The sequence below is a fragment of the Malaya genurostris genome, chromosome 2 (assembly GCF_030247185.1).
Source record: "Malaya genurostris strain Urasoe2022 chromosome 2, Malgen_1.1, whole genome shotgun sequence".
NCBI classification, from domain to species: domain Eukaryota; kingdom Metazoa; phylum Arthropoda; class Insecta; order Diptera; family Culicidae; genus Malaya; species Malaya genurostris.
Genome location: NC_080571.1, coordinates 241624026 through 241638806, shown reverse-complemented (window position 1 = coordinate 241638806; position 14781 = coordinate 241624026). Strand labels below are relative to the sequence as shown.

The window sequence follows — 14781 nt, the reverse complement described above, 5'->3', positions numbered from 1 at the left end:
AATTTCAAAACGAAATTTAAATATTTTTTTTAATTCACTAAATAATTCCTAATATGGAAAGTAACATATTTTATTTTTTTTATTCGCTCGAATAGTATTAGTATCAAAGTTTAACGTTTTAAATATCAAAGTTTTGGTTTGATTTCCTGGCCAGATGAGGCGAAAGAACTCATGGGTAAAACCTCTTTAATCGAAAAAAATAGAATATCGTTCAAAAAGACTATACAACAAGTGCGTTTTTCGTTGAATTTAATTTATTATTCGGAACTGTTTAACATCTAGCACATTCCCACGCAGACTTATGTAAGCTTCATTTGGCCACGTTTCGACCTAGAATGGGTCATTTTTGGCAACATAATCATTCGAATATGACACAGTATGATAATAAAAATTTGACAGTATTTCGAAATAGTTTTGTAACTATTTCTATTAAAACTGCTTTTAGCTATAAAAAAGCTGCTGAAAAAAATTAAATTCCATACGCCCAATTCTGTTTTTTTAATCACGGTTTTTTTGCACTACTCAGAAAAAGAATATTCGTGCATTGACAAAACTATAATCAACAGTCATAATTGTTAATTTGTATAAAAATTAAAAATTAAAATCCTGTAAAAATTAAAAATTAAAATCGGTGTTCGGTTCCAGAATTAGAGGATGATATATGTAATAATTTGCGATCTGAACCGATTAAAAAAAACCTTTTTTAATCTACCTAGTGGTGTAATAATGACCTTACTCATATTACCTATATTTTCAAAAACTAGATAATTCGGTCAAAAAGTTATGTCAAATTAATATAGATTTATATATGGCAACGCTGCACGCATTTCAAATTTAAACAAAGCACGTTGTGCGCTAGGCGGTTGTGTTTTCTTCTTCCGTACAAGCACGTACCGACGCGTTCTGGTTTTGCATAATTTTGTATGACATTTTGAAAATTTTGACACTCATCACCCTATAATTTTAGAACCGGAAGTCGGATCTGGATGAAATTGCACAGTACCTTATGATCAAAAAAGAACCGGAATTTTATTAAAAAACTTATTTTAATTCACCTAGTGGTGTAATGATGCCTTTCTCATATTACTCATTACATCATAAATATAACCGTGAAATTCGCAAAAACAACTGTTTATTGAATAGGAATAGGATAATTTGTTCGGATCTAATCTCACAAACTCTATAAATCCTGTTTAACCTGTAGTTCCGGAACCGAAAGTAGTATCCAGAACAAATTAAGGAATTCCGTATGAAACTGTAAGACTTTTCTTTTGAACCTATAAGTTTGTGAAAATCGATTTGGCAATCTCCATGAAAAGTAAGTGAGATTTTTTTTCAGTTTTTGATCACTATTTCCAATTCTTCCGAAACCGGATTCAGATAAACGGAATAGCCGAAGTTGGTTCGTTTACTACCAACAAATATGACCTACAAATTGGAACAGTTTTGAACGTAGTTAAACCTATACTTACTATCTCATGCTCTATTTCGATTAAACCAATTAAACGAAATCTAACAAACGAAACGAACCTGCGTTTCTGTTACTTCTGCATATGTAAGTCAAGCTATACAGCACACGGAACGACCGAAATCAGCATTTTCGCGAAAAAATTAGTTGATTTGCTGAGTTTAGTTAGTTATTTTTTGAGACAACTAAAAAAATCTTACTTTTGCTGATTTAGATTTTTTATTCTCATTCCCTTAATAATGATAAAATATTTGTTGAAATGACTATTTTTTTTAGTTGAATTCACAAATTAATCGCGCTGTCATTTCTTAGCTAAGGCACATTTCATTTCCATTCAACTAAATTTTTAGTTGAATTAAAGAAATATAATGTTGTTTTCAACCAATATGAATGGTTGAATTGGCTTCTGCAATCTGCAGCTATATGGCGCCCTGTCACCGAAACGGTAACACCGTAATGACTACTAGCCACTAGATGGCACACTACTGCCGAAAAAATTTCAGACGCGGTTGTCTTTTCTATATTGGCAGGTATAAATACGATGTTGTTTTGGAGAAAAAGACATAAACGAAACGTAAACATCTTTTTGAATTTTTTTCTTCTAAATCACTGTTTTCTTCATTCTCACTGAAAACTATGAGCACTCGGAAAACTAAAACCGAATACAAGTAGTTCACCGGACGGCGCAGCTCGGAAGGTTTGAAGATACAAAAAAACTTCATCACAATTAGAGTGAAACATTCGAAATTCACTTTACTGTTCCGCGTAAAAATAATATTACGCACAATCGCGCACAAATTCTGAATAAATACGATTTCCACTAACAGTTTACGACATTTTTACATATCGGTTTAGAAATAGAAATAAAGATATATCGAACACATGCGAAAAACATCAAAACAATTTTCAAGCAGTTTCAATAAGACTGTCCTTTTTAGCTTTTTAATGGATTGTTTTGCTTTGACACTTCTCATGAGTTTTTGGCTAATAAACTTGTTAATAATACCCATTTCAGTTTTGTTTTCTTTGTGCTGTCCTTCAGTAATGATGGTGATAGATAAATAGAAACGAATTTTCTGATTTTAATAACAAAATTAGTTGTCAATGAGAATTTCGTGTTGGATTGAAACATAGCTGGTTTGTGTCCAGGATATTCACCAACTAAACACATTCTCTAAAAATAAGATTTTTTTCAGCAAAGTAAATTCTCAATTTTAACTAATTTTATAGTTATTTTGGAAATTTTGTTGTTAAAATCAACTAATTCAAAAACAGTAATACGAATTAGGCGCAGAGCTAATTTCGGTCGTTCCGCGCATAAAATATGTAATAGAATTATTATTATTAGTTTTGTGTTTTCTTCTTCTTTCGGTGTTGTACATATTGTTACTCTATATGGCGATTTGAAAACTTTGACACTCATCGCCCTGCAACTGCGGAACCGGAAGTCGGATCCGGATGAAATTTCACAGTAGGTTTAAAGATAGTATGAACTTTAATTCAAATCAAGATTTGTGAAAATCGGTTCAAGCATCGCAGAGAAATCGAAGTGAATTTAGTTTTAGGAGTTTTCTTCTTCACTTTCGGTGCTCTCGGAACAGAAAAAGAGGGGACCAGTAGTGTCGAATTAAGTTTTCATGCCCACAAACTAACAAGCTCTGCCAACTAGAAGAATTTATCAGACAGTTTTATGGTACCTGTTTTTAACCATCGTTCGTGGAAAAATACTAATAAAATTGGTAATTTTCCACTTATCACGCTTTAGTCCCGGAACTGGAAGTCGGATCCAGATAAAATGTTTCACAAATTTTTAGGATATTATAAGACCTTTCATTTGAATCTAAGTTTGCGAAAATCGATTGGGTTGTTTCAGAGATAATTGAGTCAGCTTTTTTGGCACCAGCCGAGAAGCGATGCGATTCAAACCCAAAACATCAGTTAAAATGTGTTCGGCTGATCCATAAGAGATGCCCAACAACACAGCAATCTCTCTAATCGGTACAGAACGATTTTGCAACACGATTTGCTTCGCCGATTCAATGTTTTCTTCAGTAACAGATGTTGTTGGGCGGCCAGGGATCTCATCATGATCCAAGCTTGTACGACCACCTTTGAAGCGTTTATACCACTCGTATGCCTGTGTTTTTCCTAGACACGATTCACCAAAGGCCTTTTCTAACATTTTCAACGTTTCGGAATACTTAAATCCATTTGAAACACAAAATTTGATGCACGCACGTTGTTGTTCATCCATTATAAAAATCGCCACACGACAATTTTTCAACTTCTTTGTATAGACGCCAAACAAAAACTAATCGTACGATATGCGTCAAAATTTGACAGAATGTGTATAAAAGTGTTGCCAACGTTGAGAGAATAAAAGTTTACCGATTGGACAAGCGCGGGAATTTTAAAATGAAAATTCCGATTCTTTTTTGATCATAAGGTATCTTTTAAGACAATGAGAGCTTCAATTTGAATCCTGATTGTGAAAATCAGTTCAATTTCAGTTACTTAGAAATCGAAATGAGTTCCGTGTTCGAAGCTTGTTTTTACTATTACCGGTGCTTCCGGAAGTGGAAACCGGGGACTAGTAGTTCCAAAGTAGATTTATATATCCACTTACTGACAAGCTCTGTCAACTAGATGAATTTACCAATAAGTTTTATATAAAATGTACACCTCGTATTGCCATCAAGTGAAATAAGTGAAAACTGTTCACTTATCGCGTTGTAATACCGGAACCGGAAGTCGATTCAGGATCAACTTTTTGTGAACTTATCAAGGAAATTTAATTTTTTTATTTGCATCCTAGTTTGTGAAAATCGGTTGTGAAATTTCTGAGCAAATAGATTGCGTTTTTACCTTTTTTTATATATATAAAAAATAGGTATAGAATTCGCTCAAACTTTAGAAAATTTTTCCGAGGCCGAATGACATATACCAATCGATTCAGCTCGACGAACTGAGCAAATGTCTGTGTGTGTGTGTGTATGTGTGTGTCTGTATGTGTGTTGTCAACTAAGAGGTCGAGATCTCAGAGATGGCTGGACCGATTTTGATCAAACTAGTCGCAAATGAAAGGTCTCCCCGTCACCCAAAACGTTATTGAATGGTTTTGAGATCGGATGTTTACTTTTTGAGTTATACGAAGTTTTATGTAAAAATTTTCAGTTTTTTTACAGTATCTGTCACAATTGACATTGAATACAGAATATGTTTTCAGACTTAGATTCCGCACGGTACCTATCCAACAAGCCATAGATTGTTAAAATCCGTCCATTTTTAACGGAGATATCGAAATTTTTGTGTAAGCGACTTTTCCCCCTATTCCAGCAGTGGGAGTTTTGAGCGCTGTATGACAAAGAATAGCTTGGGAGCAACGGAAAACACGATTTTTTATTCTGTTACATACAATTGTTTCTAAGTACCAAAAAGACTGTGTGCATCCTTTTTCATTACATTTAGCCTCGGACCGATTTTAGCACGACTCGTTTTTGGCAACATAATCGTTCGAATATGACATATATAAACCAGATGATGGCAGAATTTTTTTAATTATATTGTTTTAAACTACTTACAGCAGTAAATGCTGGAAGAACATATCATCCATATACCATTCGAATCAGTTCGTCGAGATCAGCAAATGCGTGTGTGACAAATAATTTCACTCAATTTTTTCGGAAAATTTCTTTTCTACAAATTCAGATTCATACGAAAAGTCGTATGCTCCCAAACAAAGTTCCTGCATTATGTTTGGTTCCGACCTCTGGTTCCGGAACTACAGGATGATATATGAAACGAAGTCAAAATTGTGTAACTCATTCTTCTCGTAGATGGCTGAACCGATCTAAGATTCAAATGAAAAGTTGCAGGATTCTATAAAACATCTTACTCTTCAGTCAGATCCAACTTCCGGTTTCGGGGATACAGAGTGATTGTTATAAAAATGTCTATTCCACATAAATTAATCAGGTTTATCGGGTTAGCAGATTTGGATAGTCGATAAAAAAATTAACTTTTTTCAGTTTTAGTGGTATTCAGTTGTCGAATTAGAAGGCACCTAAAAATTTAATTCGTGCTTTGATTTCTCAAAGATGTCTTCACTGATTTTCAAATATTTTGAAACAAATGTAAACTATACAGCTACTCAGGTGAATTTATCTGACTTCGGCCATACCGATTTTAGAATTCCAGTTCCAGTATAAAATCGTTTCTCAAAGCTCAATCGTTTTCTCAAAAAAGCCTAATCAAATTTCAGAAACAAAAATTCAAATTAAAACAAACTTATATACAAAATTAAATAATTTTATACATACATACAAAAATTAATTAATTCTATCCAATTATGACTTCCGGTTCTCGACTTACATGATGATGAATTTTTAAAATTCAATCCGATATAAAAGATGACAATCCCGAAAAGCTTCAAAGTTGAACTCAAAACTGTTGTAATTTATTCGTCATATGGCCATACGAATCGGTTTAGGTTATGCTGATTCCTGAATACCGGCTCTGGAAGTACTTTAAATTACCGTAAACTTTAAAATGGAACTTACTTCGACATATCATGAAATGTTTAATCGATTGTCCCACTTCTAGATTCAAATTCGATCCGATTTGCAGTTTCGACATTACAGAGTAATGAGTGATTAAAATCTCAAATTGTCGCTTAAAACGAACACCGAAGATTATTCATGCAAAAAACAGATGCGGATTGATAAAAAAAAGGTATCATCTCACTGCTAGGTGGATTAAACACGTTTTTCTCATAGATTTGCACATATGTTATTTCGGAACCGGAAGTCAGATAAAGATAAAGTTCAATAGTAAGCTATGGAACCATAAGACCTTTTGGTTGAATCTAAGTTTGTGAAGATTGAGTTTTTTCATTTTTTTCGGTGCAAATCGGGAACCGGAAATCGGATCGGGGTAAAATTCAGTAGCAGTCTATTGGACCTTTCATTTGAATCTAAGTTTGTGAAAATTGTGGTTAATGTCTTTCTCTGGTCATTCAAACTGTCTCATTAGAACTTATTTTTTGTTAGGATAATTTGTGACACGAATTTGGACTGATTTTTAAAGTAAATTCATTCAAAATCTTTCGGTTCGTACAAAAAAGCATGATTCAACGCTTACTTTGCATATTCAACAACATTTCCGAAACCAAAAGTATCAGCAACGATAATATTGAACTTGGTTATTGGTTTCTTTTTTTTTAAAAAAAGCAGATTTTATTACATCATTGTGTTCACATGTCGGTTTTCCAATTTGTTTCCCCGTTAGATACTGATCATATTAAAACTAGCTCAAGGCGGCTTTACGTCTTAACAAAGCCTAAAAACAAAATCGTTGAATAAAAAGGCGTTTTGTCTGTTTCGCCTCTTATACCATTATATCTCTGGAACCGGAAGTGACAGGCATTTGATCTTCGAAAATGATTCACAACCTAAAAGTAGCTTTCAAATGTGCTTAAGAATGTAAAAAGGGACTCAACCATCTCCGGAAAAATTGCGCGGTGAGAATTTTTTTTAAAAGCTTCACATACAGACATTTTCCGATCTCGTCGAACTGAGTCGAATGATATATAACACTGGGGGCCTCTGAAGCAAAGATCAAAAGTCAATTTCACCAGCAAATCTATTATCTTTCTAAAGAGAAAGGAAAAAAAATCACTTTTAAGAGCGTGTTTTTATGAGAACTAAAAACAGTCATTTTCATTGAGTCACAATAGACGAAAATGACGAGAATCAAATGTCACTTTCAGTTTATGTTCTTTCTTTCATTCTTATATTTTCAGTTATTTCTGGTTTTCAGTGGAAATTTTACTGAATGCATGTAGTGTTTGTTTCCAAAGAAATTCTGAGGTGTAATTCCTTCGATTTATCATATTCCGGACACTCTTTCTTTCCAAAAGTCTTAGATTTTCAATTTTCAATGCTGAAAGAATGAGAACTGATTATCCCAGCAGACGTTATTATGGTTTCGTCTTGTTATAGGGGAACGAGTGACGTTGGCATTGTAACTCTCTTTAGATTTAATGAGAAAAGAAAATGCTTCGACTCTCTTCGTTTGTTTCGGATGCGATCGTTTAAGAGATAGTAGAAAACGAATATGAGGCTGTTGGATTGAATTTTTTCATTGAGAATGCATGACAATTTTGAGCTCTAGTTTTGTCTTGAAAACGACTTGCTTTACTATGGGGCTCCTTTTGCAGCAACATAATTTTTTCTTAACATACCATCGAAAATATGGTCAGCTATTTTTGATAAAATTTTTAGCAGTCTGAAATAGCCAGAAATCACTCAAAATTTAAGTTGACAAAAATGTTTGGTATGAACAAGTGTTAAGATAAATTTCAGTGTCAAACTAATGCGCGAAAAATTGAAACCGCGTGAATTGAATGAATCATCGCACAAAGCGTTTATAATTGAAATGCTCTTATATGCGATTTTCTCGTCTACTGCGAATTCAAACAAGATCTTTTTCATATGGAATTAGAAATGGTTTGTAAGATGTTTATTAAAAATATTATTAGTTTGTGAATACTGTTTTTCCACGCTTGGCGAGTGGATATCAATAATACATATTTCACAATTCTTACATATTTCAGTTTGTGGATTTAGAAATCCTAGATGGCAAACAACGACTTGTTGCAGATTTTACAAATTAAGAATGAATTTGAACATTGCATTTTTGATTTAATCGGCCTTGCCTTCAACATGACCTCGCATTTTTTTGCTTTAATGTGTTCCACCTTATAATTATACAAGTCACAATTATGCAAGTGACGCATCGATATTCGAAAGCAAAAGCATGCCAGTTTTATTCGTATTCACGTCATCCAGTTATGTCTCTGACATTACCCTCTTGCTTTTTATACATGGCGATGCAAAAACGAATAGAGTCCTTTGAATTAGTCCTATAATTCTCAGAATGTGTTTATCTTATCGGTTAAAAAATTTGATTTCGAATCTACCGGTTCCGGAAGTACCGGAAGCAGTTGTCAAAAGCTTAAAAAAGTAACTCATTTCATTTTTCCAGAGATGACTCAACCGATTATCACGAACTTAGGTCTTATGGTCCCATATACTGCTATTGAATTTCACCAGAATCCGACATCCGGTTCCGGAAAACAGGGTGAAGTTTGTTATAAATTTCAAACTGTCATTCACAGCAACGATGCAAAAGAGGGAAAAATTCTTTTAAATTTGTTTCAGTTTGTTTGTTATGTTAGTTGCTGGTCAAATAAACTGCGCTCGGATCCGAAAATACCGGATCCGGAAGTAGGAACTCACTTCATTGTCTTGAAGAAACCCCCATCGATTTTCGTAAACATAAATTCAAATGAAAGGTCATACAGTTATTGAATTCATCCGAATCCTATTTCCGGTTTCGGAAATACAGGGTAAAGTGTGCTCAAAATCTTAAGTGATTATTTAGAGCAAAAATGCTAAAAAGGGATAAAATCTACTAAATTTGACTTGAAACTGTTTCAATTCATATCTTATGATAGTTTGAATGCTAACAAGATTCAATAACATAAAAAATAAGTTATATTTATGATTAAAACAGATATTATAAAAATATAATTAAAACAGATATTATAAAAATATAAATAAAGTATACATAGAACTCTCTAAAACTTTGGATAAATTTCTGATGCCCAGAAGGCCGTGTTTCATATACCAATCGGTTCAGCTTGACTAACTGAATCCCGAAAGTAGGGGAAGTGTTCGGAGGCAAGATTAAACACAATGTTCAATGCAATTGATTCTGAGTAATAGAAAGATTGAGTACCCTTCAGCTGTACTTTTGGCCACGATTCGTTGTAGCACAGTTCGGTTTTGGCAACGTAATCGTCCGACAATGACGTAATATCAACGTGTATAGGAAATACGACATTATCTATACATTTTTATGATTAAATCTATTTCAACTGTATCCAACTGAAATCACTGGAAAAATACACTTTGTTAAGTATGTGCCCAAATATGTGCAGGAAAATACGTATATGACAAGAATTTTAATTTATTCAAAAATAAATAGAGATGGTCGAGGTAAATATATTATATATCAATATGGATCACTTTAACGAATCCAATACAAATCGAAAAAGACCGCACAGTATAACCCTCTGGCGACGGTAAAGGCTATTAGTTCAGTCATGTTTAACAGTTTGCATTTAGCGTACACCCAGAAGTGAAATGTCAAAAATATTCAAGCATGTTGCCCACATAGAGGTGTGAACTTTTTTTTATATTTAAGTGTGTTTTTTTTCTGAGGAAAGTAAATGTCGCCTATAAATAATGAGGAATTACGCGTTTTTAGACTTATCTTCTTCACGTTCAAGAATTATGAGGTAGTATTCCACTTTGCTCATGAAAGTTATGAATAGTGCTGAAAAGGCGAAACCTATAGGCTTTGAAGGCAATGTTTGGCATATCACTTCTGATATAGAACAAAATTGAAATGAAATGAACGGTGTATTACAAGTTACTTTGATTGCGATATTTTTTTTTCATAGCGTTCATGACATTGAATTTAAATTAACTGCATATTATCTTATCTTTCCGGAAAGTTAGAATGTAGAAGGAAATTGTCATTTTTATAAATTTTCTGTGAATTAAAAGTTCATATACTGAGCGATCTGCCCCGTGCTGTGAACTGTTTTGTGAATAGTTTAAACTTTTTTGTCAAAATTTGGAATTTCGATATTTATTTTCTAAAAAGTAGTTGAATTTCACTCAACAGACGAACCATTCAAAAATTCGACAACTAGAAAATTTGTTCAGCTCTGAAAAATTCTAATAAATAGTATGATGAGTGCAATACAGTAAGCATAAGAACAAGTTATACTTATTACTTTTACTTCAATTGATAGTTCTCGTTGAGGTGAATTACAAGTTACGTTTTATTTAAAATTATTTTGTCTGGTAGCATTTATTTATTTATTAAACATTTGTGTATTTATATCACTGGAATCGTAATCACAGTAACCATGGATTATTTTTTCAAATCAAGAAATTGTAATACTTTTTTTTTCAATTATGTAATATAATTTTAGGCACACTGTTTAAGCTCTTAGATGCCAAGGGTATTTTCTAATCTTAATTAACGACTAACTTAAAACTAGAATAGTATAATTAGACTATGTCATCTCGCGTTTTCGTAAATTTAGCTTTCAGCTGGCGATCGGCAGTGGTCGATGAATTGAGTGTTGCATGAGTCTTCCAGATGGCGTTGGTAAATATGTATGCTGGCCGCATCCTTCGGTCCGTGTGGGTCCGCGGAAACACCCCCAGGCTACGAAGGCCCGGCGGGTGGCCGCATGCTGGTTTTCGACTGGAGAGGTCTTCCGTGGGCGGTGATGGTGATGTTACGGAAGAGAATGAAAAAGAAAGTAAATATTGTGGAAACGGGGTAATGTGGGAACAAAATATCTAAAAACGACAGAGATCTAATTAGTTGCTATCGAGATGGTGAAGAGACAGGGAAGGGGGAACAAAAAGTTAGTGACAAAAAAAAGATCTTGGTAGTTCGAATGAAGATGGTGGACAGGGACGGGGATCGAGAGAATCGGGCGGATGTTAGTGTCGAACCCCGCACATAGGGTTAGAAAATTTTTCTGGCCCGTAGAGGTGAATGACCTTAAGGTTAAAACCTCTATAATCGAAACAAAAAAAAACATTACACTTGTATATCAATGTGTTTGAGGTAAATTGTAAGCATTAAGCATAATTTGTTTAGTTCTGCGTGCAATTTCACACACATTCATATAAATAGGGATTTTTTTTAAACACAGTTCCTAAACCGCATTTACAGCTTGTTTTTTCGTGCAGTGTATATCGAGAAATATTCCATATATTTGGAGTTGTTTGGTTCAGTGTACTGATTAGGAAAGCTGTCATATTTGCATTAAAAAATTTTTAGTGTATTAGTAACCTTTTTTGTCACCGCATTTTACTGTGATGTCCCTTGTTAATCGCAAGAGTGATCCGTATTGATATACACTGAGGTCTTTTTTATGCGGTCTTTTTATGCGTTTTTTTTACGCGACTTTTTTATGCGAATTTTCAGAGTTATGCGGTTTCCCTTCTGCGGTTTTTTTATGCGAAGTTTCAGAGTTATGCGAATTTTCAGAGTTATGCGGTTTTTTTTATGCGGTACGTAAATTCGCATAAAAGAAGACGTCAGTGTATAGTATATTTGGTAGAGGCTAAACTGAACTGTATAAATGTCTAATGGTGTTAAGCAAAGTTAGGGTTGGAACTTGGTAGAGCAGAAAACTTTCTGTTTATAAAAAAGGTCGCACCACTTGGTTCAACACTATGCACCCAAACACAAAAATCGAATAACTGTTTGAAAAATGAATTAACATATCAATATTTGAAGAGAGCAATTTCTCTTTTACTGTATTGAGTACAAAAATCGGTATAGTTGGCAGCTTTGGAACTGGGTTAGTTTCAACCAAAAATTATTTCTTTGTATTATTATTTGACTTTGTAAACGTGCTTTCGTGTGACAGGCACACGTCAGTTAGCAGGATGACGCTGAGCCAATTTATTTTTTTTTTATTTAAAAGATATTTTATTCAGGCCTATTTGCGTACAAGCTTTACGTGGCCGATTTAGCTTTTAGATTTAGTTTTTAGATATTTTTTTTGTATTGGATCTCGTTGTCACCCTTTTTCTAGAGGGAGAAGAGCTTCCATTTGACTCCTGCGATGATTGAGGGGCAGTTTGTTCGCGATTCGTCTCGTCATTCATTGCCGCACCGGTGGTATTGTTGTTGATTTCGTTGCAAGTTGCTGTAGATGCGTCTTGTTGTACATTGTTTGCAGTTGCTGGTTGGTTGGATGGTAAGTTGTTAACTGCAGCTGGTGTACTTTGTTATATAGGGGATACGTTGGATGGTTTCGTTGAAGGGGATGCTTCACTGTTGTTGGTGACTGTCACAGGTGCTTGGGGTTGGTGTGAAGGAAGCACCGTTGTCCTTTGGTATAGTTGTCTTTTTGTTCGGTTTATCACATGGCTTACCGTAGTGAACAGCTTTTTGGAAATATTGACATGTGGCCATCTGATTGTCATAGGTAACAAGTGATTTGCACGGGATTCTTTTATCCTGACCGAATGTCACATATGAAGGTATAGGCCTCCTCAAGCGCATGCGTAACAAACGTATGCCATTTAGAATACCGGGGGAAAAAATTTTTCCACTTTTCTTTTTCGATAGAGAGAATCTCTCCGTATTAGGACATAGTTTTGCGAATATAAGGATCGATTACGCTTGAGGGAAGATTATGCACACGCACTTCTATAGCACTATCTTCCATATATACTGGAATGTTGTACTTGATATTTTCATGCTCCACATAGTGCACATTATTATTGTCTTTAGCGAATTGAATTGCATCCAACTCTTTATAGAACTGGATATAAACAACTATATTTGTCTGATTGCATTGAAGTAAGTGCACACGTTTATTGTCAAGATGCATCTGCTCCTTAAGCAAACCTTCAAGTTCTTGTATCGAAGGTCGAGTTTTGCACTGTCTGAAGTCAACAACAATTGAATTCTTTCGTGTCGGCGGTAGCTTTTGTTCGTTTGGTTCACCCATTTCGATGTCGTTCTATTGTTCACTACACAATACTGTACTTGGTTTCTTCTGTCCCGAACGTAAGCGGTTTTGTTTTATCGACTGACTTGGATGAGATGAGAAAGTGAACTGTGAGCCAATTTAGTTTAGTGTTAATTGTGCTCCTGCCAAAACGGTCACGTTTATTACTGCTTTACGTTTATTTGCTCGAACATACGAAAATTTAACTTGTGTCTTACACAGATAAAAATATTTACATCTATTTTCATGCACATATTTGGAGGAGGAATCTGAATATAAAGTTACTTCTGAGCGTAAATTAAAATATGCTGTATAACTCATTGAAAAATCAAGGCATTCTAATTTACTTTTACATTGATGATGGTTTTCAATCAAATTTTTGATTCAATTGATGTCTATTTCAAAGTATCATTGAATTACATGTCGTGTAAATGTCATCATTTTTTTCTGTGTATGTATTGAACCGCCAATCTAGCGCGACTGTTGACAACTACAGACATAGAACACGTTCTATGTCTGTTCTATTCTGATAAATGTGAACTCGTTGTGTTGAAAAACATTGATTTTCAGAAACACTGCTATATGAAAACTGTAACCCATGTGGCGAGATTGAGAAAGTCGAAAATTGATAATGGCGTTTTTCATTGCTAAACACTGATGGCGTGGATTGCTCTGCTTTTGCACTTTCGAGCAGAAATGGCAATGAAACACCGTCATAATATTGCATTCTGAGTCAGACGTACGTTATTTGGCGGATGCACTGTGTCAAAGCCATTCAAATAGTCCTGGTCTGAATAATATAACGTCATGTTATTTCGAGAAGATAAACTTTTGCACCAATATGCTATCTGAACTTATCAACTGCCAAGTCAGAAGTCAGGAGTGTATGTCAAATGTTTGAACATGCTTTCTGTGCATCCAAATATGGAAATCCATCTGCAGGGCTGTCGAGAGAAAATTCGAGTTCAGAGCGACTAAAAAATTTAGTCAAACTTAGTAGGCTTAGTGCCTTTAATTTTACAATCTTCCAAAGCAACACACCAATGCCTACACTGCAGTCACAACACCCACACCGCATTGTAAAACAAATTCAGTTTGTATTGACGAAAATTCCTCAGGCAGAGACAACAAGTAAATTACTTCGTTCCCATAAAAGTATTAATGGCATTTTTTACTTCGGTTTGTTCTAAGAAATTTAATCATTTCGCTCCTGTCGTAAGTCTCGCCGGCGGTTAGCCTTGGCTTACTATAGCAAATTGGAGCTTTTTCGACAAGTGGATATCATTTCACGGTTGAAGTCAATGATTTATTTATAGCAGCGAAAAAAGCCTATCGGGATATGTTTGCTCTGGTGGTCAAACGATCCGACACTGAAATTGAATGCCAAAACACACGTGAACGATTACAGACAAAGTTTACAAATCCGTGACAGAATAGCTATTATTATACGCATGGAAGGATGTCTACCAGGCATAACCCTTTTTCATCTGGAGGAGATTACCAAGAAACCAAAACCCCAAGTTACCTGTAGTGATGCTGTGGCTTTTTCCACAGAAAGCCTTTTGAATTTGAAATATGAACAATGTTTTGTTATAAAGTAAATATAAGTACAGCTCGTGCTTTAAAAAAAACCTCTTAGTTTTTACCCAAGGCCGGAATACGTATGTTTGAACATCAAAAAGGTGGATGAGGT

General features: G+C 34.5%; 1 protein-coding gene across 3 annotated transcripts in view; it reads left to right on the top strand.

Annotated features, from left to right (window-relative positions):
• Positions 1-14781, top strand: part of LOC131428338 (cyclic nucleotide-gated cation channel subunit A) — a 437118-nt gene that overhangs the window by 260545 nt on the left and 161792 nt on the right. The window lies entirely within an intron of this gene.